The 26,571-nt window shown below is 36.1% G+C and overlaps 1 pseudogene; it reads left to right on the top strand.

Moving 5' to 3' along the window:
• The window catches only part of Rhog-ps3 (ras homolog family member G, pseudogene 3), a 142,122-nt pseudogene that overhangs the window by 8,778 nt on the left and 106,773 nt on the right, over positions 1-26,571 (top strand).

Genomic DNA, 26,571 nt, shown 5'->3' with positions numbered 1-26,571 from the left:
TACCAGTATCATACAGTTACTATCAGTATTACTCTGTAATACTGCCTGAGGTGAGGGATGGTGATTTCCAAAAGAAGTTCTTTTTTTTTTTATTGTTAAGGATAATTTTCACTATCCTGGGTTATGTGTTATTCCAATTGAACTTGCAAACTCTTCTTGCTAATTCTATGAAGAATTGAGTAGGAATTTTGATGGGGATTGTTTTTGGCAATATTTCCTGACAAACAATCCTTGCTTATATTCTAGGGAAAGAATCCTTTTAACTTCATACATACAAGGTATATAGGTTTCACTCATGAGGAGTTTTCTAATGGTGAATAAAATGTCTGGAGTTTCAGAATTCTTGTAAAGAGGAACATGGGGAACAGGTATCATACTGTGTTTTAAAGAAATAATACTATTCAAAAGGATTATAAATAAGAGACTGATGTTTTATTAATATATACTCATTTACTGTATATTCTGGAATTCATGATGCAGGTTGAATTTCTTCTGCAGAAGAATACCACTGGTTGGCTGAGGAGAGGATTCAATAGATGTCCCATTAGTAATGCACTGAATTTGATGTACTGTGATTCCAAGGCATTTCATAATTCATTTCGTTTGACCATCTTTCTCTGTCCAGAACAACAGCATGAAGTATTTGCTTTGTTTTCTTTTGTTTTATTTTTTCATGACCATACTGTATACCTGGTGACAAGCAATGTGAAAATTCTGAGATTTTATTGAATAGTATTTTTATCCAGCATGCTAACAAACATTAGTAAATAAAAGCAGAATTTCTGCTGCCATCAGATTTCATACGTGTCTCGTTCTTGAATTTACTTTCTCTTCATCGTGTTTTGGATGCCTTGTGAGAAATGTCTTCTCAAATGATTTATATCCTCTATTGGCTAACATTTTCAAAATCTACTTATCCTTGAGGTTTTTTTGTTTAATATCTCTCCTCCTCCCCTCTCTTTCTCTCCTTATTTCTGTTTCATCACACTAAATAAAAAAAAAGAAATTAATAGGAGCACACTGTATTTAACACTCAGTCTTTTAGCCAGAATCCTCCACAATTTCCCTGTTTCTTGAATGTACTGTAGGAAATTTCAAAGAAGAAATTTCAATACCAGAGCAAACAAAGTGAAGAAACCATACTTTGGATGAATAATAAGTCCTGGCCACCTGAGTCTAAACAATCAATCAGTTGTGATAAAAAAGAGACTAGCATCATAGACGTGAATATTCTGGAAAGTCATGCCTCAGGTTCAGCATGCAGAAATTGTATTGCAAAAATGATGAACTATAACTCTGTTACTCACTTGGAACTAGATTCAACCTAGGGGCACTGTTATGAAGGCTTCAAGACATGAGAGTGAGCAGCTAAGGCTTGTCACTCTCTAGGAGGGATGAGTCTCCTGAAACATGCTAGATGAGTCTACAGGTAAAAGTGCAGCCCAGTTGGTGAAAGGCATCCCACATTTTGGTGGATGCAAGTAGCATAGGATGACCAGTAATTTCAGTAGCATTCATGGTGTGGAGAGAGCCATAACCTAGAAGAACAGCTGCACATATGCAGCAAAGGGCAGAGCTAGAGAAGTTACCCAGACCTTCAATAATACCAGAAAATATTAAATGGATCACCATTATTAAGATGTTAATTCATTAACACCATTATGGTTTGATTTTTCTCTGTTTATATCATCGTTTTCTTCTCTCTTGAGGTAAGAAAGTATACTTTTAAAGGAACCTTTTTCCAAATGATACTTGCAGTCTTATGATGAACTTGGATTGTGAAAGACTTGGAAATGGAAATGCTGTGCAGCTTGAAAATTCACAGACATATATGCTTGGTATCAATGTTTGGTAGTATACTTGCCTAACATAAACAGATTTGAATTTGAATTTATCACATGCGGTTATATTTTACACACGAGGAACAACAGCACCCTGGATGTGGAGCAGAAAAATATGATGCTTGAGGTCATCCTAAGCATTTCTCAGGACAGCCTGAGTTCATTTCAGAGGAAAAGTAATGTGTATTTTATTTAATGTATGCTAGAAATATGTGACTTGCTTTTGACTTTACTGAGGGAGCATTGAAAGTATTGACTTGAGTCTCAGAAGACACTTTAAGCTTTTAAACAATGTTCATGCTGTGAAAATTAATGGAGTCTTTTAAATTTGTATACTATACATTTTTATTATGAATTGTTTGTGAGACTGTGGTAACAGGGAGTAGAATGCAGTAGTTTGAATGATATGTCCACTGTTGGTTTCTAATTTTCACATATTTGACTCCCAATTATTACTGGACAAAGATATCCCTAGGAATGGTTTTCTATCTTTTAAAAAACTCAAGATATTTTAATTAGCTCTCTCTGCTTCTGCTCCGTGGTTTTTGATATAAGCTGTCTATTCAGCAACCTGCGGCTTACCACTCAAGATACCAAAGAGAAGAAATAATCTTTTACAACCACAATTTTAATTTTATTAATATATTTTTGGGGTTGTTACAAAAAAATTCTAAAATGTAATACTGGCTGTAAGTAAACTCAGTGTACACTCTCTGGCTACACCTCTATGTTGTTAGATATAAGGGCATGTGCCAACATTAGTGGTCTTTTCCCAAAAAAAAAAATCTAAAAGTAATTAATGACCACAGTCAAATTCAAATTTCAAATGAAATTTTAGGCCAACCTACTCTACAGAATGCAAAATTGTCTCACAAGTTCCAAAAATTAAAAGGGTTTGAACATCAGTCAAAATTAAGTAAAAGAGAAAAGGAGGAGGAGAAAAAGGAGGAAGAGGAGGAGGAGGAAAAATGAGGAATCCACTAATTAGAGAAACATGAGTAAAATGAATAACACTTCGAAATTAGAAATCTATGCTGTGGAAGGAGGGGTTTTGAAAACTAAGCAGATACAAAATATACATCTGACAATTCAAATGACAACAACAGAAAGTACAGAATTCATTATATTCACAGATAGTGTATCTTATATACCTTATATTAATTTTAAGTTCTACTAATCCAACACTTTTACTACTCTTCTAACTGCATGTTAGGAAAACTGCATGTTAAGTATCCATTGAAGTGGACCTGTACAAATCTTCTTCATTTCACAGACACTATAAACAGTAAACAGACATTTCGAAAACTTCTCAAGCAACAGTCTCAAAGCCAGAATTAGGATCCAACCACATATTATGAAAGCATGGTTATTATCTGTAGAATTTCATAGCATAGTTTAGATCTCATACAGGATTTTATACTTAGATACTATTGAAATGGCAATTCTATCTGCCAACTTGGTGATATGTAGAACCATGTGAGAGGCAAGCCTCACTCATCCTTCAGCAGGGTTAATTTAATTAATTTAATTGACATAGGTGAACCTGTCCTTGGGTTCAGGTTGAGGACCCTTAGCGCGGGACGTTTCACTAACACATTGGCTAGTGAAGAACTCTACGGTCCAAGAACTCTGCAACCCAGTGTCCATAGATTGATCTTTTTACATGTATATCCTCAATTACTAGGTCCTTATATGATAAAAACACTATTTTAAAACAAAGGAATTTCTTTACATATTTTAGTTACCTAATCACACTTTGACATGCAGTATATGTATAGACGGAAAATTATTGGATGCATTTTCTTGTTTAGAAAACCCAATATTATTCTCTTTTTCGCTAGATATATTTCTTTATTTACATTTCAAATGTTATTCCCTTTCTCAGTTTCCTGTACATAAGTTCCCTATACCCTTCCCCTCCCCATTATTGGTGTTCTCCCCACATCTATCCCCATAACCTCCCCCTTCAGACATTGCTCTGTACCAAGAGTTCAAACTTGGCAAGACCAAGGGCTCCCCTTTCCACTGGTGCTATTCTCGACTACATATGCAGGTAGAGTGCTGGGTCACTCCATGTATAGTCTTTGGGTAGTGGTTTTTTCCCTGGAAGCTCTGGATGATTGGCATTGGTATTCTTATGGGATTGCAAGCCCCTTCAGCTCTTTCAATCCTTCCTCACATTCCTCCAAAGGAGGTCCTGTTTAATGTTCAGTGGTTTGCTGCTTGCATTCACCCCTGCATTTGACATGCTCTGTATGTGACTCACAGGAGAGATTGACATTGGTGTGTATTGTATGAAATCTGGAAGGCAGGAAATCCTTTATACTAAAACCCATTGTATTTAACTTTCTCGGTGGCAGATAAATATGGAACACTGTAGGTTTAAATCGAATTCATTCTATGCAGATTATTACTAGCCAGAAAAAAATCTATTGATACAAATATTGTATTTATGGATAATAAATCAATATAAGTTATTGTGTACTTGATACCGGGTATCCTCTGACAAGCAAAATAAAAATCCACTACAGGATTGTAATTTCATAGGCTTTTTTCCTAATATGAATCAGTATTTGCAAGGTAACTTTAAAACTCGAGGATCTTGCAGAACTTTCTTTTCAGCAAGCTTTAAACTCCTTCAGCACTGGCAGAAGGTTCAGAGGGATTGAACTGCAATAGCACAGCCTGTTTAAGGGTGGTCACCCCTTGCTTTTGGTAAGTCATGAAGTGATATATTGACATAATTATCTGCTCAGTCCTGTATTGAAGCAAATTTAGCCACTCAGACATACCTTATAGAACTACTACTATGGGATAAGAAGCTGAGTATTTCCATATTCAATCAAAGTCAGCTTTTCATTTTTACAAATGTTTTCCTTCCACGACTCTATAGACCACAATGCAGACTGTCCAAATTCAAATCACATTTAGTAGTTCCTTATGCATTTCCCTTTCCCTTGTAGACATTGTCTTGAAGAAAAGAATATTACTAAGTCAATATCATATTTATATTTATTGGAAAATACTTGAATTTTTAAAATTAGGAGTCTGTCTACATTTTCGTTTGTACTCCCTTTGCATATTCATTTTGGATCAAAATCACCAAGGCATAAAGTTTCACAGAAGAGCCTGACTGATGCTTCTGTTTGTAAAATCTAATACTATTCTGAAAAATTATATCACAGAACTCATGTTAGGAGCCTCAAGTATATATATATATATATATATATATATATATATATATATATATATATCTGAAGATCTCGAGATACATAACTACATACCTCTACATACACACACACACACACACAAACACAAAGAGAGAAAGAGATAGAGAGAGAGACAGAGAGACAGAGACAGAGAGAGACAGACAAAGAGACAGAGAGAGAGAGAGAAGAGACAGACAGACAGACAGACATACGGGGTCAGGCTTTTATAACAGACAACGTCTCAGTTATAGAGAAATACATACATATATTCATATACATATGTATATATGTATGATATATATATATATACACAAACACCACACAAATAAATAACATTAATAAAATCTAAATAATTGTAGTGGCATATGAGATTACTTGTAGCACTTTCAAGTTATAAGATCCTAAGTTTCTCAGTTAAATACCAGCCTGGTCTTCAAATTTATTTTCAGTCGAGCTAAATCTAAGAAGTAAGACCCTATCTAAAAAACAAACAATTAAGTATCTCACAGCAATAATTTTTAAAACAGAAAAAAAATCACTGAATGACAAACCAATGCTTTTTATGATATAACAGATATTATGTTAATTTTAAGTGATTCATTTACATGAACACATAGGATATTTTAAAAATCCACCTGATCAAGTAAAACCTGACTAATACAGAATGTTGTTAAAGTAGCATATTTTATTCCCTAGTGATTTCTCCTGATATTATAAGCATCTAGTGTTTTTGTACATTCCGTAATTTTATTACATTTTCCTAGTCACTCTTTCTTTCCTTTGTATACAGATCTAAATGTGAATATAATTCAGTATCATGTAGTCACCATTGCCAGAAATCACCTTGAATTTATCCCTGACCAATTTATGCAGGGGTTTATGAAGCCTCCTGTGTCATATTAGCAATAGGACAGCTTAAAGCTCATGGCTGCCTGCCTTGACATTAGCTTTAGAAAAGATTTTGATCTCTGCAGCCTGGCGACCGTGCACGCATGCGTGATGCAGGGTTATGCTAGCTCACTAGCACAGACTGGGGGTTGGGAGTGTGATTAGACAAGTCAGTGCAGCAGGACCTGCTCAGAGAAGAGGCAGCCAGTGTCTCCTGTCTCATCCACCCTAAGAATGGTCCGCAAGGCAATGCAGCAAACAAGGTCAGCTCCCTCATATCCCCATAATTTGTTTCATAGACATGACTTTTTTCACACTAAATATGGCAAATTTGTTTTGATAGAAGATTTTTCTATAGAACTCATTTCTTTGACTTTGAACAGTCAGATCAGAAAGCTATCAGATCAGGACCTGCCTTCCTATTTCTGTCTTGTGTTGTGTTTGCTGCAGTGCCCCTCCCCTTGAGCAGGCAAACTGCCTTTTCAATTTAGCTCACTTCTCTTACAGGGTGAATACTAGCATTTCAAATAGCTGACAATAATGTGGATTATTGGTGTGTGGGAGTAATGGCAGTCAGGAAAGAAAAAGAACATTTAATTTGGTATATGTATGTTGCATAGAATAATATCCATAGTGAAGTTAAAATGGTATCTTGGTATCTCTCACAGACTGAAAGATATGAAGGAATTAAAACACTTGAGAGTTAACATACAGATTATCTTCAGAGGGAAAGCACACAGCAGATCCTGGATGACTTGCATCTCTTAGTTTCTGAATGGTTAGAGCATCAGATAAGAATTAGTTTTTATGTTATGGTAGTTATAATACATGAAAGGGGTTTGCAAAATTGTGTTAAGAAATAGTAGTTAGCAGAGTACAGGTGTGTGAACTGCAAACATGTGGAAATGTGATGTATCTTCCACATATATACATACACACCCACAGCCAATCACTCACACACATACTTACATACAGTGTATAGAGTACTACAAAGTACTAAACCGTTTTCTTCTGTGATCTCATAGGTGATCTAATTTGAATGTTATGACAATAAGTCCGTGTTTAGTATGTGGCATTTGTTAATATGTTTTTATTTTTAAATTTTGCCCAGATTCAAGAATAAAGTGTTGGATTGGAAAGAAATATCTTTAGATATATAATCTATACTTTGATTTTATTCCTTGATTTGGATGAATTTTATAAATAAGCAAAAAAATGCAGATGTGTTTTTTTTGGGGAGATTGGGGGGGGATTTTTTCCATGCTCCATCAGTTAAACCCACAAAAGCATGTCTTTTCTTTTGTTTCTGTTTGTTTGTATGTTTTCTTGTCTTTTTGCAATTGCTTTTGGTTTTCATTATAAAATGGTGTATTTTTAAGGAAAATTTATTGTCCTAGTTTTTCATTTCCATTCTTAATTTTTCTGTTTAAATCGTGACCACAGTTCTCCTTTTTTTTAACTCTTCCCAGTTTCACCTCCCCTTTCTTTGCTTCCAGATCTCTTCCCTTTCTGTCTCCAAAAAAAATATAATAAGATAAACAAAGAACATAATATTGGGGGTGGACAAAGCAATAAAACAGAAGGAAAAGGAGCAGAAACAAGAATCAGATTCCCAGTTGTTAACGCACTCAAGAATGCCATTAAAACAGTAAGCTGAGTGTACCGAGGTAAAAGTGCAGACTAATAAGAGTCTTTAAGACATAGTGGTCCTCAGAGAAACATACTTTCCTTTAACTCGTGGTATTTTGTTTTTTTATTTGAAAAATGTTTTTTGGGTTTAAGGTTTTTAAAGTGTTTCTAAATAACAAGCCTATGTTGATCCAAGCCAACAGCAGTGTGAGGGTTTGCTAAGTTTGTTGCTCCTAAAGAGGTGTTAATGAAGACAGAAATAACAGAGTGGCACCAATCGTTACCGTTATGCTACTTCCCCTGTGTTATAGTGTAAATTGAAATCTGTCATGCTGATACCTATGGATCATTTTTTTATTATTCAGGTTTATTCTAAAGGGAGTCTTTTTTGATTCCACATAATATTACAACACTGTTTTTTAATTTCTGTGAAGGATATGATTGGTGTTTATACATATGCATATGTAATATTTTATATGTCATGTATTACCTATAACAATGTTATATGTAATGTTATATAATATATATTTTATAAAAGATATTGTTCCTATGATTTGTTCCTCAAAATATTTATTTCAGGACATGATTTTGTACTAACTGGTTCATACTGCTACAATCTTGAAAAAAATTATCAAGTTTCTGCTGTCATATTTAGTAACTTTTATACATAAAAGCATACCCTATTCAAGTAATCTCCTAATACTGTACTGAATAAGACAAGAAGAAAAAACTTCCTTGTTGGGTTTCTGATTTTAATGAAAATATTTTGAGTTTCTCTCCTTTCAGGATCATGCTGGCTCTGAGATTGTTGTATCTTGTTTTATTATTCTGAAATATGTTCTGTTTATTTTTAATAGTGACCACATTTCTAAGGAAACAGAACACTTGCTAAACGAGAACCCATCTATATCAATAAGAATGTGTGCAGGTGGGGTTGGAATATGGAGACACCCTCCTTCTTCCTTATCTGCATGTGTGCATAATCTTGTGAAGGACACACATGTAACCATAAAATCAGGAGGCCATGTTTACAGTAACAAGGCCACTTATAGAGATATTCCACAGCATTTCTTCCAGTCCATGAGCTTTAACCTAGTATGGGGAACTTTAGAATTCCCAACTGTGTCTGAGTACTTTCAGTTGCTTATTCACAGTGCTTTTTGTAGTCTGTATAAGGGGCTTATTGCTGTGAACAGACACCATGAGCAGTGTAAGTTTTATAAAGAACAACATTTAATTGGGGTTGGCTTACTGGTTCTGAGGTTCATGCACGAGCATAGCAGATAGCAGCATCCAGGCTGGCATGGTATAGGGGGTGCTGAGTTCTACATCTTCAACTAAAGGAAACCAGGAACAAACTGAGCATCCACAAGTTGCTAGGGGGATGGTTTCCAAGACCACCTAAACAGTGACACACTTCCTCTAACAAGGCCACCCCTTCTAACAGTGCCACTCCCTGGGCGAAATGTTCCCAAACCATCACAGAGTTATTTATTTTTGTGCAAAGAATACCATTAGTATTAAGATAATTATCTACTGAAATAATCATCAACACATACCTACAGACATAACAGAAATATTTAAAAGGGGACTTGACAAAATGGACATTGGAAAAAACAATGTTAGTGTGTTCTCTGCTAAGGTCTTTAAATTCCCTAGCCAAGTTTTTTGACAAACTTTGTACTACCACTCCTGAATTCTCTCCTGTGGAAGTGACATCCATTCTAACTAATAATGTGGTTAGCTAAGCACAAAATGTTCTTTTCACAATTTCAATGTTCGTGAATTGTACCAGGCAAATCATTATTATAACATATAAGGCTAATTAATGGATGAGAAAATCATTGTCTTTTTTTCTGTTTTTTTTTATTGTTTTTTATCATTATGAATGATAACCACCAGGGATAGCTTTCTTGGATGGTTCAAGGTTGAGTTCTCTATGTCCAGGAAACAAAGTATATAGTGTCATTAACACATGATCTTACCATGAAATCAGGTGAGACTAACTGAGGCTCTTTCCTACATTCTTTTCTGTTCAATGATATCTGTTTTGATGTCTAGAGACAAAGCATTATGAATCAAAAATTATTGTCAAAATACCATTAAGTTCATATGATTTGACTGTGTACTGCTTTGAAGAAAATCTTCCATGAATGTGGTGTCTATAATCAGAGAGTCTCCACCACATTAAACTAATTTCTCCTTCAGGAGCACTTGTATATTGGACATACCTTCTTGGATGGAGATGGGAGGTCATGTTTAATTCTTTGTCTCAGTAGGGATGCATTTCAATTTATTGTATGCAAACCATATGCATGTTTTCATGATCTATATGGTTTCATCTGTCAGGTCTCTTAAATTTGGAAGACAGTGTTTCCTTGTTCACTTTCTTTCCATTCGCACTGGCTCTGAGATTTCTCCCAACACAAATATTCATGAGAGGTGAAAGGAGAATATTGATGAAGATTATTTTCATTTATGACTGAGGTATCGAATCTCTCTTACTCTTTACACATTGTTCAGATATGTGTCTCTCTGTTTGTTCCCATCTATAACATCTATAACAAATAGTAGCTTCTGTGACCATGGTTGAGCAATATACTTATTAAAGGGAATAACAGAACATCATTAGGATTCATTAAATCGCTACATTGCTTTTCCAGAAAAAACTGGTGTTGGGTATGTCCCTTGGTCCACAATTTACTTACTTCTCTTTTCTTGGGCACATGAGCAATGTCATGAATGAACCTCATGGACTGAGCATTGAATCCAACCAATAATTGTTACTAACGCTTATTGCATTTGTACCAATATTGAAACACGTACACTGTACGGAGCCCACCATTGTAAATTGAAGGATTTCAGCTAAGTTCTTCTTTACTATTCTCCTCAGGAAGTATGAATAAACTTGCCAATTCATGAACACTTTCAAGAAGAGTGAATACTCCATCCGGTCATGAGCTTAACATCTTCATGTTCAGGAGGTAGGTAAGTGTTATCTCATCAATATGACTTTGCCATCAGTTTATGTAAAGTGGACAATAGTGTGGGCAGTAATGTAAGTTGTTTGAGAGTTTCTGTGAAGTCTCAGTCATTAAAACTCAGTTAGATATAACTCATACGTGACACTGGGGACGGGGTTGGATTGGTTGTGGGAGAAGGCAATATGGTTGTACTCTCCCAATTATTTGGTGATGCATTTTAAGAATATTCATTTGCATATAATATATTAAGGAGCTTCTACTGAGGTATTTTTCTCTAGCATTCTTCAGAAAGTCCATAGATTCTGCTGTCCCTTAGTCTACCTTCTTTCATTTCTCAATTTAATAATCCCATTCCACAACAACATAAGCCCAAAAGCATCCAGATTTAATTATATTTTTACTTACTTAGGAAAAACTTCAGTCCTTTCTAGTTTCTCACTCTATAACTTACCTCTGAGGATTTAAGGATTCTTATGTGCATTTGTAAGATTTAAAGCCTAACAAGCAGTTTTAAATTGCCACATACTATATTTCTCTTCGGCGTTCTGAGTACCTCACTCACCGTGACTTTTCTCACTCAGGATGACTTTTTTTAGTTCGAACCACTTAAGCAGGGGTTGCATGATTCCATTATTTTACAAGTGAGTTACATTTCATCATGTAAACGTACCATATTTTCATTATTTAATCACTTGTTTATGGTCACAAAGTTGAGCAATATCTGGGATAAGAGGAAGGAAGACAAAAATGTGGATGTTTCAATACTACATTGAAAAGGGAACAAAATAATCACAGGAGATAGAGGAAGGGAGGGAACTGAAAGGAAGGGAGGAGGGAGAGGGAAATAGATGCAACCAGATTAGGTATTGGAGTGGTTAGAAGTGAAGTACAGAATATCAGGACACTGAATAAAAGTAACTAGAAGTGAGGAATGAGGAACTGGTGGTAGTCACTAAAATTCCCAGAACCCAGGGAAGCAAGAGGCTCCTGGGACCCAAGAGGGATGACAATAGCAGAAATACCCAACAAAGGGGAGATAGAACCTGTAGATACCACCTGCAGTAAATAGGCAGAATCCCTAGTTGAGGGATGGGACTACAAACCTATCTCAAAATTTTTAATCCAGAAATGTTCCTGCCAAAATGAAAGACAGGGACAAAAAATCGAAAAGAAAGTGAAGGAAAGGTCATCCATAGACTGTGCTATGTAGGGATCCATTCTGTCCACAGATATCAAACCCCAATACTACTGCTGATGCCCAGAAGCACTTGTAGACAGGAACATGGTATGGTTTTTCCCTGAGGTGTTCTACCAGCACATAACCAAAATAGATGTAGATACAGCCAATCATCAGACTGAGCCTTAAACACCCCAATGGAAAAGCTCCTAGAAGGACCAAAGGAGCTAAAGGGGACTGAAGCAGCATAGCAAGAACAATATCAACTAAACAGAACACCCAGAGCTACCAGAGACTAAACCACCAACCAAGCAGGATAACTGGAGTTTTGCAGGGGTCTAGATACATATGTGGCAGAGGGTGGCCTCATCTGACATCAGCAGGAGGGAAGGGCCTTGGTACTCTGAAGGCTTGATGCCCCAACATAGGATGATGTTAGGGCGGTGAGGCAGGAGTGGATAAATGGGTGGAGAACTACTCTCACAGAGTCAAATGGGATGGAGAGAGGGGTTAATTAGTTGGGGCATTGTGAATGGATAAAAGGTAAAGGTGATATCATTTGAAATGTAAACAAAATCATTAATTAAATAATGGTGACAAATCACTTTAAAAAACATTATTTCCATGTGAGAATAACCATGTTATTTTCCTCAGAATCCAAGCTTGTGGCAGTGCTCTTGACAGCCAGCCGGAGATGTAGATTCTCACAGTTATGTCTGTTACTACTCTCAGATAACTGCTAAGAAATAGACTTGTTTTCAGTACGGCCAGAAAATTGGCTCTGTACTGTGTGTAGATTCACTGTATGATATAAAAACATTCAGCCCGGAAAGTGGATTTTCTTTGCCTCTGAATGAATGTCTGCATCAGAGTTCCTCAAGAGGATAGTTTATTTCTCCCAAGGTTTATTCCTCACCTGCATACTGGACAAATCAGGTCCACGTTAAAGCAACAACTGAAGCCTCCTTATATGATGATTACATTAGAAAGGCTTCAACCTCTATCTCACATTTTAAATTTATCTGCATTGTTTGCCTTTCCATGTTAAAGATTTTTGCTGTGCAGTTTTCTTTCTTTTTTTTTTTTTTTTTGGCATACCAGTAACTTTATTTATTTATTTTTTTTTTATTAACTTGAGTATTTCTTATATACTTTTCGAGTGTTATTCCCTTTCCCGGTTTCCGGGCAAACATCCCCCTCCCCCATCCCCTTCCATATGGGTGTTCCCTCCCCACCCTCCCCCCATTGCCGCCCTCCCCCCAACACTCTAGTTCACTGGGGGTTCAACATTGGTAACTCATGTTTTCTTTTAGAATAAAAATAATGCTGATTCTAAAGTATTTATTTCCTCTCTTACAACTTCATACATACGCCATCTATACATCTATATACCTATTTACTGGTATTTCTTATTTACATTTCAATTGTAATTCCCTTTCCAGGATTCTAGGCCAACATCCCCGTAACCCCTCCCTCTCCCCTTCTATCTGGGTGTTCCCCTCCCCATTCTCCCCCTACTAAAATCAGGGACTACACAAGGCTGCCCACTCTCTCCCTACTTATTCAAAATAATACTTCTAAAATATTTAGAAAACACAGGAAATGAGCATTGCAAAAGTTTTTCTGAATCTCACAAGCGTATAAACATTTATGGAAACTAATTTTTTATTTAGCTACAGGACTGATTTTTGAAGTTGTCCTCTTCTTTTTCATCCTTAGTTTTGTCTCAGTTTAATTTTCCTTAGAAAAATGATTCTCCATAGTATAAACCTGCCTCCACAATCACCCACATATCACAAGCGGATGATAAAGCACCTTTCATAAAATTCAAATTTGGCGAATTTAGTTCCTAAGATTACTCTGTAGTTAGGATGTAACTCATAGATTAAACTGAAACATACATAGCACCTAAGATCAAAATTTTCTTATTTTAGAGTTGTTAAAAAATTTGTTTCTACATATATTTACTATTGCACAGCACTCTCAGGGGATTAAGAGAATATTTACTGCCACATAAAAAATATTGCAGTACAACAAATTGATTAATTCCAATACTACTTGCTTTCTTTTTTAATTTTTAATTAGAGGTATTTCTTTACTTACATTTCAAATGTTATTCCCTTTCCCGGTTTCTCCTCCATAAACCCCAATCCCTTCCCCTCCCACATACGGGTATTCTGTCCATCCATCCCCCTTACTGGCACCCCATATCCCCTGCACTTGGATTCCATCCTTCACAGAATCAAAGGCTTCCTCTTCCCCTGGTGCCCCAACAAGTTTATTCTCTCCTACATACGCAGTTGGAGCCCAGAGTCAGTCCACGTATAGTCTTTCCATAGTGGTTTAGTCATTGGAAGCTCTGATTTGTTGGCATTGTTGTTCTTATAGGGTTGCAAGCCCCTTCAGTCCCAAGTGGGTCCTATTCTCAGTAGTGTGGTTTGCTGTTAGCATTAACCTCTGTCTTGGACATGATCTGGATGTGCCTATGAACTCTATTAGGAATGCTCACAAAGGGTCAAGGGAAACATTATAGAATTTACATGGTATATTGGCGCTAGCAATTTACAATCATGATGCATTATTCACATTGCCTTTGCTTTTATACTTCCCCCATAAGCTCACAAATGATATTTATGTATATCATGATGGTATTTTCTTCTGTATTCATTGTTTTAATTATTAAATGATCATAAATTCATGGAAAGGCCCATCCACGTAGGTTTATGGAATCTATCAACTTAATAGATGATATCATTATTATACCACAAAGTTTGACACAGAAACAACTACATATACTAAATACGAAAATTACATACATTAACTTATATAATATGAACAAGAATCACTGCCTTCCCATTTAAATAATAAACTATGCCTACTCCTTTATACATGTTTATGCATGATTTTCTATTCTCTGAATATTTTTCATGGGTACACTAATATATAGGAATGATTATAAGTTATTATGGGTTGATTTAAATGAAGATGACTTAGTATAGTAATAGTGGTAGATGTGCCAGTAGTATGAAGGCCATGTTTAGGTGCAGGATCCTACTCCTTAAGACAGTGCTGATTATAGATTTCATTTTGGGACACAATTCGGATTTAAAATGTTGGTTAATCTCCTGATAGGCAGTATATCATTGTATCAGAGGGATTCCATTGGAATGAAGTGTTTCTAAGCTTCAACAAAGTGCTGATTACATTTCTCTTGCAGTAGCCTGCTTCATACATTCTAGTACTAAGAAAGCTATCCACTAAGATTCACAGTAGAATCAAGCTTATAGATCAATCGATACTAGGTAAAATTTTATCTGTTTTTTGACTGAACCATGTTTTGACTTCAGCAATAGAGTCTTACTTTCAAATTCTGTCTGGAAACCAAAAAGGTTTGTAATTGCCTGAACTGAATGGGAAATCTCTGGAAAGTAAAGTCAAATTAGACAACTCAATACTGGGACTGAAGTATGTATTTGTTAGGTTATAGTGTCAAGTGGAGAAATCATTGTCTCACTACAAGTTAACCCTATTTAAATATTTATATGTACATTTATGCAGTGAAGCCTCTCTTACAGATGTTTGCTTCCGTACACCTTTTTCAAAATATCTTTAGGGATATTTATCCTTTGTCTTATTCACTCCTCAAATCTCAGCTTGCACTACCATGACCACTTAATTCAGAGTGATTGTATATGCTTAGGTTACATAGTGACACTGTCAGGAAATGTTGGAGTAGGTGTGTCACTGTTGGTGTGGGCTTTAATACTCTTCGTCTTAGCTATCTGGCTTACAATCTTCTGCTGGCTGCCTTCATAATAGAGATGTAACTTTCAACTCTTGCCTCCCCATGTCTGCCCAGACACTAACATGCTCCTACATTGAAGATAAACGACTAAATCTATGAACCTGTAAGCCAGCCCCATTTCAATGTCATCCTTTTAAGAATTGGCTTGGTCAAGATTTCTATTCACAGAAGTAAAACCCTAAGTAAGACACTTAGTCTGTCACTAGTTTCCCTTAATATTTTATAGAACATGGTTTGTAAACACTCACCTCCCATGAAACAGAGACACATAGTATTAGTTTCCTGACTTACATATTTGTTCAAACTTGAATAAATATTTCAGCAAGAGGGGGCTGCTTAGGCATCCTGCCACCAAGGCAATTCAAGTCTCAGCAAAGATAGGTGCTTCCTCTCCCACTGAAGGTACAAAAGGCAGTCCAAGTAGAAGAACATGTCTGACACAGAGGAGAGAGCTTTGGATCTCTCCCAGAATCCATTTTTTTGGGACCCTCATGACAACCAAGCTGCAATGTGCAATGAGGCCTAGGTCCACATGGTTTATGTTATAGTTTTTAGTTTAGACTCCAACAAAAGCAAGGGTGCAGAATAGTTGACACTATTCATCTTTGACTTTAGTTCTTATCCTGTCAGTGCTTGAAATCCTTCCTCCTATTCTTTCATAAGACTCCCTAAGCTCCATCCAGTCTTTGGCTGTGGGTTACTGTACTTGTCTGAGACAGCTGCTTGGTGGAGTCTCTCACAGGACATTGTCCTGTCTGCAAGTATTACAGAGTATAATTAATAGTGTTAGTGACTGGTGCTTGCCCATGGGATTGGTCACAAGTTGGCCCTATTATTGTTTCCTTCCCAGTACCTTCTTTTCTTATAGATCAGATAAATTTGGGGTTGAAAATTTTGTAGGTTTGTTTTTTTCTCTATTGCTCTACTGGGGTCTTTTCCTGGTTTCATCGGTGTTGTGACTCACATCTAATGTCACCCGTGTTGAATCTTGGGAAATCACTCATTCCATGTGTACCTCCTCCTACCTGTCAGTTGCAGATTTCCATTCATTTTCATGGTCTTCTCCTGACCTTCCCAACATCTGGTCCTGAATCCCATTCCCATTTACCCTGATTTTTGGTTCCCTCCCTGAATTTGCCTTTTCTATTTATTTTACCCCCTATCTAAGTGAGATTCAAGCTTCCTGTTTGGGCCTTCATTCTTGTTTAGTTTCTTTGGGTCTATGGTTTGTAACATGGAATATGTATTTAATTGCTAATATCCACTTCTAAGAGAGTATTTCTCATTCCTGTCAATTTGGGCCTGGGTTACCTCACTGAGCCTGATATTGTCAAATTCCATTCATTTGATTACAAAATTCATGATGTCTTTGTTTTTAGTAGATGGCTAATATTCCATTTTGTATATGTTACACATTTTCTTTATCCATTCTTTATTTGAGCGATATTGGCCTTCATGCTTGAGCCTTTCCACAGATATCTCTGGTCCAGCTAGATACACAGGTTCAGAGGAAGTGGAGAAAACTCAGACAAGTCGTGGGAGGTTGCTTCTGCTGCCATGCTGCTGCTGCTGCTCGCCCTCCAGTTTTGCCGCTGCAGCTTCGGTTGCTCAAGCCAGCTAAGTCAGTCTGAGTGTGAGTAGGTGGCAAGGGGTACACTGAATCTTCTGGTGCAATTTTAGGGAACGATCTCTTCCCTGCATGACAGTGTTACAGCTCCTATGAAAGCTCTCAGACTATGGAGTAATTCCTGCACACCTTTAATCCTTCTGGATAGGAATCTTAAATATATTGCAGGGTGGGTCAGGGTCTAAGAGCAGGTAATTTCTATTGCTTTGACCTGAGAGCTTGGGAATACAGCATCTACATATTTGGGGCCATGATCCTGCATCTATGTGACTGATCTGTCTTGAGCCTACATGACTGTGGTCCCATCCGCACCTGTGGATAAGGGGTTAGGGCATTGCCTTATGTGACTGATGTGTCTCAAAATTGTCTGCAAGGGGGTGTGGGGGCTGTAGCTACATGAAAGTGTCCTGATCTTCTGCGAGACTGGGAATGTTCCAACTGTCTCTTATGGTCCCTGGGGATCTGACGGATATTGAACAGTAATCTGGCTACGTTTCACAGCCCACCACCCAACAGACGGACATCTAGGATGTTTCTAGTTTCTAGCTAGTGTGAATAAAGCTGCTGTGAACAGAGTTGAGCAAGTGTCTCTGTGGAATGTTGGAGCATTTTCTAGGCATATCACTGGGTATGTAGCTGATTTTTGAGGTAGAGTTATCCCCAAGTTTCTGAACAACTGCCAACATAATTTCCATCATGATATAAAAGTTTACACTCCTACCAGTGGAGACAGAGGAGTGTCACTTGCACTTTTGAATCTTTTTATTAACACATTGTTTCAGCAATTTGCAGAGAATAGCCTTGAAGTGGTGCCAACATTGCAACTGTTAAAGTCATAGAAATTATTAAATTCCTAAACTTAAAATATCAAAATAAGAAAGCTTCATTGAAATTTTTGTGTTATATTTTATATACCACATTATTCCTCCACCCATGACTAATTCTTAACAGTTCTCTTTGTGGTAGATATCATCTTTATCTGTTAAAATTATTGTAGAATCTTACTCCTAGATGATTTTTAGGCATGATTTAGAACACCTAGAGTGATTTTCACCTAGAGTTAAGACTTGTTTGGCATGTTCCATGTAGCCACGGTTTATACATTTGTTTCATCAGATGATGGAATTACTTCTCCACTCTAAGATTAAATATCATATCTATAGCATACTGTACTCAACCCTCCATTTTTGACACAGATAATTAATTTCCACTATACTCTGAAGGACATAAAGGTTTTAAAGTGTTTATCTTGATCAAAACATACCACACTGAGAAGGAAGGATAATATTAGTAATTAAGACTGACAATGTAAAAACCTGTCTTGTGTCCTCAGTGAAGACTCAGTATTTAAGTGCACTGAGTGATCTTACTTAATATATCTATTCAATTCCAAGAACACACGTGACTGTTTAAAAAATGTACCAGACAATCTGAAGAATTATTCTGATATCTTCAGGCTCTGTGCATAAGTGCTTCACAGACATACATATAGAAAACAATAATACATAATCTTAAAAAAATAAATATAATCTAAGGCAAAGTATTTGTCTATGTAATTTGCCTGTTATTGAGTGAACTTGGGTCTATTCAGAAAAATCCCTTAAAAAACCTGAAAACAACCATTAAATTTGTTGCCATTCAATAAATTCTTACATTGTGGAAAGTCACAAATATGTGAATGTACATATTTAGTATCATATATTTATGATAAAAAGGAATTCCTGAGTATACATGCCTTCCCCTATTCTTCTCCTTGTCTTTCCAATTTTGCCTAAGGAAATAATTGACCTCTAGCATTGAAAACAGGAGTGAAGTTGCAGGAGAGGATAAGGGAGGAGCACCCATGGGTAAAGAGTCAAGAGAGCATGGTCATGAGAGCAGCCTAGTAAGAGCTAAGAACCACCCAGATAAAACATATTCAGGGTTATCAATAGGAAAGTAGATTCTAATATGATAGGGATAGATATCTGCCCAACCCTTGTGCTAATTACGGCTTATTGTAAAAATAAATACTGTGTGTGAATTGTGGGTATTTTTTGGGGGTAGGGAACTAACTCTGTTACCAAAGGTTGGGTAGAAACCCTGGGCTGGGGTTTCAATAATTTCTACAACAAAGAAATTTCCCCACTTCATTTTCAATCAAGTGCTGAGGTGGCAGCTTTATATCCTGATTTAATATGGCCTACTACTTTAAGATTTCTCTGACAGTAATGCCACATTTTTTCCTGATCTTTGTCATATCCATTGAACTCAGTGTTTTGCATTTACTTCTCCTTTTCATAGAAAAGTATGATACAAATGTATAATTAACAAATCAATATATTTATCCATTTCAATGGGCCATTTAGTAAATACTTAGAGCATTCAAGGACACTAGTCTTCACTAGCTGGAGCAGGAAGACAGTGATATTTGAAATATAGATGCAGTATTCTGACATGGTCTGAAGGCATCTCATTAAAGTGTTATTTACCAATGTAAGCTTTCAAGAGACAAGTTAATCCTGAACCTTGCAAATATATCCTCAGTGTTAACTACTGGTAGATTATATAGTCCCAAACTAATTCTTCAAGCTATGTATTTATTAAGTATTTTTATTTGTCTCAAATTTACAGTTTAAGATGAAAGTGCTCGAACAATATTTGAGAATTTTGGAGAAAGAAAAGATATTCATACACAAATTAGTAAATATTGCTACTCTGATTATTTGACCTATCAAGTTCAAGAAACTCTTATACTTTTATTCATATTAACTATCCTATCTCCTTAAAAGAAGACTAAAATAATTCTGACAGAAAAAAACTGAGAAGGGGAATGAAATTTTCAAGGAAACTTTCCCTTGTGCCTATGATTGCTGCCATCAAAAGGACAGTATATTGCCAAGATTAGATTTTTGGTGCTGTCTTTTAATAGATATGCTTATATTGCTGTATATAATTTTGTATATTTCTGAGTCCTATGATTTTAATTTTTTGAAATATTGAGTTTAATTATATGTTTGTCATGATATATATATATGTATGTATATATATATATATATATATACCCACAGGTAACAGTTATTATAATAACTATACAACTATAAAAATTAATTAAAACTCTACCCTTAAATGCAGAACAATAATATTAAACTGCACATTCATGGAAATGGATCCTGGAGAGCATTTATCAAACACAGATAGGGAATACTTTCATTGTGTGTTAGAGAAAGACAAGATATCTACCGGTGAAGAAACAAACAAACAGAATTTTTCATCCAAACAATATTTTCTAAATTATTTGTAAATGTATATGAAATAGCTACTTGTTGAAGAGTGGGGAATCACATGCCATTCCTGCTCTCAGTGTATGGACTGACCTATGCAGATCCTGTGCATGTTGTTACTTTCTGTATGTGTTCATATGTGCATCAGCCCTACTATGTCTGAAATGTATGTTGCCTTGCTGGCATTCCTCCCAGCATCACTGGCCTTAGTATCTTTTTACAATGGCTTCTACAAGGTTTGCTCAATCATGAAGGAGGAGCTTGGATGGCAATATTGATTTATGGACAGAATGGCCCAAGGTCTTTCACACTGCATACTATCCAGATATGGGTCTCTGTATCTGGCCCCATTTAAAGTGTATGTTAGCTTCTATGATGAAGGTGCAGTAATACATGTCACTATGAGTATAACAATGTTATTAGAAATACATTTATTGATACACATTGTAAGTAGGCAATGGTACAAGCTATTCGCAATATTCTAAGGTATTTTGCCATGGGAACAAGGACAGAAATGTTTTCTGTCTCAGTGAGTAGATCTTAGTTCATCATGTAGTAGTAGCTTTTTTCCAGGGAAGTGGAACTATTGTAGCAATGTATGATGTAAGCAGCTGACAGGGTAGATTAAATAATATACAGTTGAGTTGGTTTAAATGCCCCCTCAGGTGCCAGGCAGAATTCTTTTCAGTACCACAAACACTATTCAGTATGTAAAAGCTTTAGTTAGGTACCTGCTTTTCTTCTCTATGTTCAACAGAAATGTAGGGTCCTTTTCCGGAAAAGGGCCATCCTCAGTGTGTATAGAATGATCAAGGCCTTAGGCATAGTCTGATATGTGTTTTGAGGTACTGGTAACTCAGGATGAGTTTTTTTTCTCCTTCCTTAACTATGAGTACTATTGCTTTTTATCAGCTGAGTAATAATCCATTTTGTATTGTACCATATTTTCATTAACCATTTCCCCATTTCTGGACAGCTAGGCTGTATCCTCTTTCTTACTGAATTGAATATAGCAGCCATCAATGAGAAGTAAGTTCCTCTATACAGAATATAGGGTCTTTTCTTTTTAATCTGCGGTGTAATATTCCCAGGGTTCAAAGGCCAAATCACACTGATTTCCAAAAGGAAATACAACTGTATATTGCCACTATTAGTGTATAATGATTCTTATTACTCTTCACACTTTCTACAAAGTGCGGTCATTTATTTCATTGATTTTGGCCATTCTTATTTGTGAATGATAAAATCATAGTAGGGTTTGAATATACATATTCCTGATTAGTAGGAACGTTGAACTGTTCTTTTAATAACTCAAGCATTTGAATGGTCAATTATGGGTCATAAGAGGAAGAGATTTTTATTTGTACAAAAAAGGGATATGAGGGTAAATGCATAGAAATTAGAGATACAGAGAACGATGTAAGGATTAATATACAGAAAGTAACCACAGGAAATAAGTCACCTAAAACCTTTAAGTCATACTTCAGAGGACGACCTTAACCAATTTCACTCTGTGTTGGTGTGTGTGTGTTTGTGTATGTGTGTGTGTGTGTGTGTGTGTGTGTGTGTTTATGTGTACATTTGTGTGAGTGAGTGTGTGTATTTTGTGTGTAAATACACACAATTTTGTGCTTTAACCATCATAAAAGAGCACAGTCACATAATGAATACAACTTGGCCAATTAATTTTAGAAACATCTAGTTCATAAGTAAGGTAGGGAAAATTATAAAGTTCTAAGTTTCATGGGCGATTTTTTTAATTGGATAGTTTTATTTTCATTTCAAATGTTATTCACTCTCCTGCTTTCCAAACCATAAGACCCATATCCCCTGCCCTTCCACCTTTTTATATAAGGTTGTTTCACAATCCAACTACCCCCTTCCCATCTCCCGGCACTGACATTTGCCTACACTGGATGGGTCCAGCCTTGGCAAGATGTGCAGATTTCTGAGAGGGTAAATTATATGTTACAGGGAAATCAACGAGCCAACAGCAAATTAAATTGCCATTAAACATATAATCTCAGGAGAAAAACTCTATTTGGCCCTCCTAGATCTCAGACATCAATTTCATTCTTTCCCTTAAAGCCACAAGCCACATGATGCTTGAAGTAGTGATTACCTCTATGCTCATAGTGTCATAAATCTTTGGACAGAACAAAAAGATTGATGTAAACATTTGCAAAAGTTCTGAGTACAAAGCAGAGGGACCCAAGAATATGAAATGACAGTGCTGTCTTTAAAGCATTTAACAGTCATCTCAAAGCAATATCCTATATTTGACTGTTACAGGGGCCATCTGAGGTATGCTCTACTTCAGAGTTAGAACACTAATACTGCAGGACACTGTTCAGTAGCATATTACATTATGTGCAAATTAACATAAAAGATTAATGGGAATTCAAAATCAACGTGAATGCTATGAGGCTGACTGACTTTAAAAATGGATGAAATATTTGCCATGAGCACATTCAAAACACAGAATTAAAAGTGAAATTATAAAAAAATGGAAATTGATTTATTAGACCATTATGTATATGATATGTATACTTCATTCTGTATAGGTGCATTTTCTTCCACATAATTTTCATTTCAGTTTTATTAAAGTTTATATTAAAATGATGGCTTTATTAGTTAAAATATTGAACCTGGTCATTCTTTTTTTTTTCTTTTATTTCGGAGCTGGTGACCGAACCCAGGGCCTTGTGCTAGCTAGGCAAGCGCTCTACCACTGAGCTAAATCCCCAACCCCGAAGCTGGTCATTCTTTAAAATACCCCTTCACTGTGAGAATTGCCATGTTTAACTTCTTCAGCCACCATGGATGGGGCTGTACTTCTGGCACCAGTAATTGCAGGTACCTCCTTCAGTGATGGTAATTACCACTTCTGGACTGACCCAGGAGATGTGCTATTTTCAATTAGGGGAGAGCAAAAATCTCTGTGGAGGAGGATGGCAAGGAAGTTTGTTCTGAATGATCAGAAGTACTTGAGTTAACAGGTAGTTCCTGTTTGCATCTGCATGTGTGTAGTACTCAGAAGTCTGCATGAGGACTGGACAAATTTACCATAAATTTGTTTTGCATGTGGAATAAAAGTATTCCTCCTTAAATTAACCACTCTTTAACCACTCATAAAATGATTTCTAATCAAAATCATCAACCTGTTGAAAGCCCAATCAAATCTGTTTTTGACGAAAGCCCATTTTCTGAGAGACTAGGGGCTAAACTCCAATTCTAGGAAGAAGATCACAAAGTTCACCTAAGCAAACATCCTACAGAAATCCATCCTCATTAGCAACAGCCAGCCACTAAGGTAAAACAGCAGAATCGTGATACATATAGATGTCTTAAGACATCCTGCAGAAAATAGATAACTTAACCATTCTGTTCATCGGGTAGTTCTCTCCCCCTGTGCAGTTCCTGCAGACTATACCAGAAATGCTGTTGTTAAAATATTAAGCTGCTGAGCCTTATGGAAATTTCCAAAATTTGCTATAAACACAATAAAAACATTGAACATGTGGTTGGGTGCTTTTAATTGACATTCTGTGACATGGACCATTGGTGATATTGATCTAGAATTCATAATTAAGACCCTTATGTATTTACAAACAGTTTTTGAGGTCCTAAAACATGGGTGTAGCAGAGTAAACCACCACTTAAATAGAACCCCTTACCTTGTTGGTTGATGTTATACTCTTCTTTGAAAGAGCTGAGGAGATTGGCCTTTCCTAGGATAAACAGAACACTATTTCTTTTTTAAAAACATTTATTTATATATAATAAGTTCACTGTAGTTGTCTTCAGACACACCAGAGAGTCTATCAGATCCCATTACAGATGTTTGTGAGCCATCAGCTTGCTGCTGTGATTTAAACTCAGGACTTCTCAAAGCGCAGTAAGTGCTCTTAACGACTGAGCCATTTCTCCAGCCCCCATAATTCTAATCCTAATTCGTTTTTTTCCTTTCATGTATACACACATAGACTGTGGCCTTAAGCCAAAATTTTAATTCTTGTTCTTCAGTATTAGTTATATTCAATTTCTATTTCCTGCCTGTTAAGATTTTCTATCATTATTCTTCCGTTTATTCTTCTCTCATTCATTACAACACATTTACCTCCTCCAATTCCACACAACTCTCCGCAATATCTCTCCTCTCACCATGATCCACACTTCTTCCATTCTGTTATACAGAGGCAGAGAGAAAGAGAGAGAAAGAGAGAGAGAGGGAGAGGGAGAGAGAGAGGGAGAGAGAGAGAGAGAGAGAGAGAGAGAGAGTTTACATAAGGATGTGTCAACTGAACATTGTAGGTTAGCATAAAAATTATCATAAGCTTAGAAATAAAACCGGTTATCAAGACTAGGCGAGAAAACCATCAGCGATTTAATTTCTTCTGGAGAAGTAATTGAAAGCATACATTAGGATGGATGGTATGTTTCCTTGTTAACAATTAGTTTTAAATCTCATTCCTAAGCTATTGTGAAAAGTGAATTTAGAAGCACAGTAATTCATAAAAGATGCTGTCTAGACGATATTGGCTGGTATAAAACCATATTAAAGCTGAGAAAGTACTTTTCTTTCCAGTACCATCAACACTAACTAATATCCTATTCCAGCAAACTGATCCAGTGAGTAGACTGTCTACAGGAAATAAGTCAAAAAAGCACTCCATAGACTGTTGCCCTTCCAAGTCAGGTTCTGGACTCTGGCAAGAGAAAATATGGTGAAACTACAAGGACCAGAGTTCCTTTCCGTTTTCAACTTCCCCTGGAGTAAAGTTCAGAACTGACACCCACTTCATTAAATTCCTGTGGTTTTAGAACACGTGAAGGTGCTTTGCTTTTCTTTTTGTCACATTCAGGATTTCGTTGATTGAATCATGACTTTGCCATTATTACTTATAATACAAGTCTCCCTTTTTTTCTTTTTTTATCTTGAAATGCGGTCAAAATATTTGCTTCTTTAATAAGAAAGTGAAGAATTCAGCATTAATTCAGGGATGAGAGAAGTCACGATTCAGTAAACATAGCTTTGAAATGAAAAATTTTTCATGGAATTGTCAGCAAATTCTTAGGCTTTTTTTTATTAAACCTAAATTTAGATGCGATTCTTTAAATGGAATGTGGACGTCAAAACAGGACATGCTTTAAATTCTGAAGTTTGTTAATACATCTTCCAATATATTATTAAGCGCAGAAGTACAAGACAACGCTATATGAGAAATATTTGTTTCAGTGCTACGTACTTTGTCATCAAATACTATGTCAATTACAGGGTATGGGGGCGGGTGGTCTCCAATACCTTATGAACCTTTTTTCTATTTTGTAACAATCATTACTCTATTTATGCTGTCAGTAAAGCGGTTTGTTTTGATGTCAAAAGAAACTTCAACATAGTCTTCTTGTGAAGACATGTTTGTTGTATCAGAGTATATCATAGGATCTTGACAATTCATTTATACCTGAAGAAGCAGTGAAGGACCAGTGGAGGGAAAACGATTAAGTACTGAGGAAGAGTAGGTCAAGAAAGATGTGAGTGATAAGACATCGTCTTGAAAAGATGAGGGATGAAAAACACAAAGAGATATGCAGACATAGATATGCTTATGGAAAAGTGGTTCTAATTAAAATCTAATCATGTGTGAAAGTACACAGATGTTGTAAATGAAAGATTCTGTACACTAGATAAATAGTGACTGAGGAAGGAATTAATATCATTTCTTGGACATACAAGTGTTTTATGTTGTTGTACCTGCTTGTTCTTCTTTCTGATAGGACTGTTTCCCCTTATGTTTTCAGGGATCTGTCTCCAGAGCATTGTACATGTTTGTAAAATGGTCTACTTGTGTTTTACAGTGTCATTCCAATAATTCAAGTTTTTCAGGTCTTTCCGAAAGAAGATCTTCTCTTTTCAAACATATCTCCACTTTCCAATAAACAACCCTAATATTTTTCATGAATTCGATAGTCAAACACAAGTTTTGCCCTAACTCATCATAGTAAAATAAAATTAAATGTAAAATTGATTAAAAATTCCATTTCACTGAATTAATGACAGAGGATTCTGAGATCTATAACAAGTCTTAAGAGCCAGGCAACTGGTAGGTCCATTGGAAAGGACTAAGTCCTAGTCCTCATAACATGG

This window comes from Rattus norvegicus, chromosome 1, assembly GCF_036323735.1.
Source record: "Rattus norvegicus strain BN/NHsdMcwi chromosome 1, GRCr8, whole genome shotgun sequence".
Classification (NCBI taxonomy): Eukaryota; Metazoa; Chordata; class Mammalia; order Rodentia; family Muridae; genus Rattus; species Rattus norvegicus.
The sequence above is the reverse complement of the archived record's forward strand: the minus strand, read 5'-3'. Positions and strand labels throughout refer to the sequence as shown.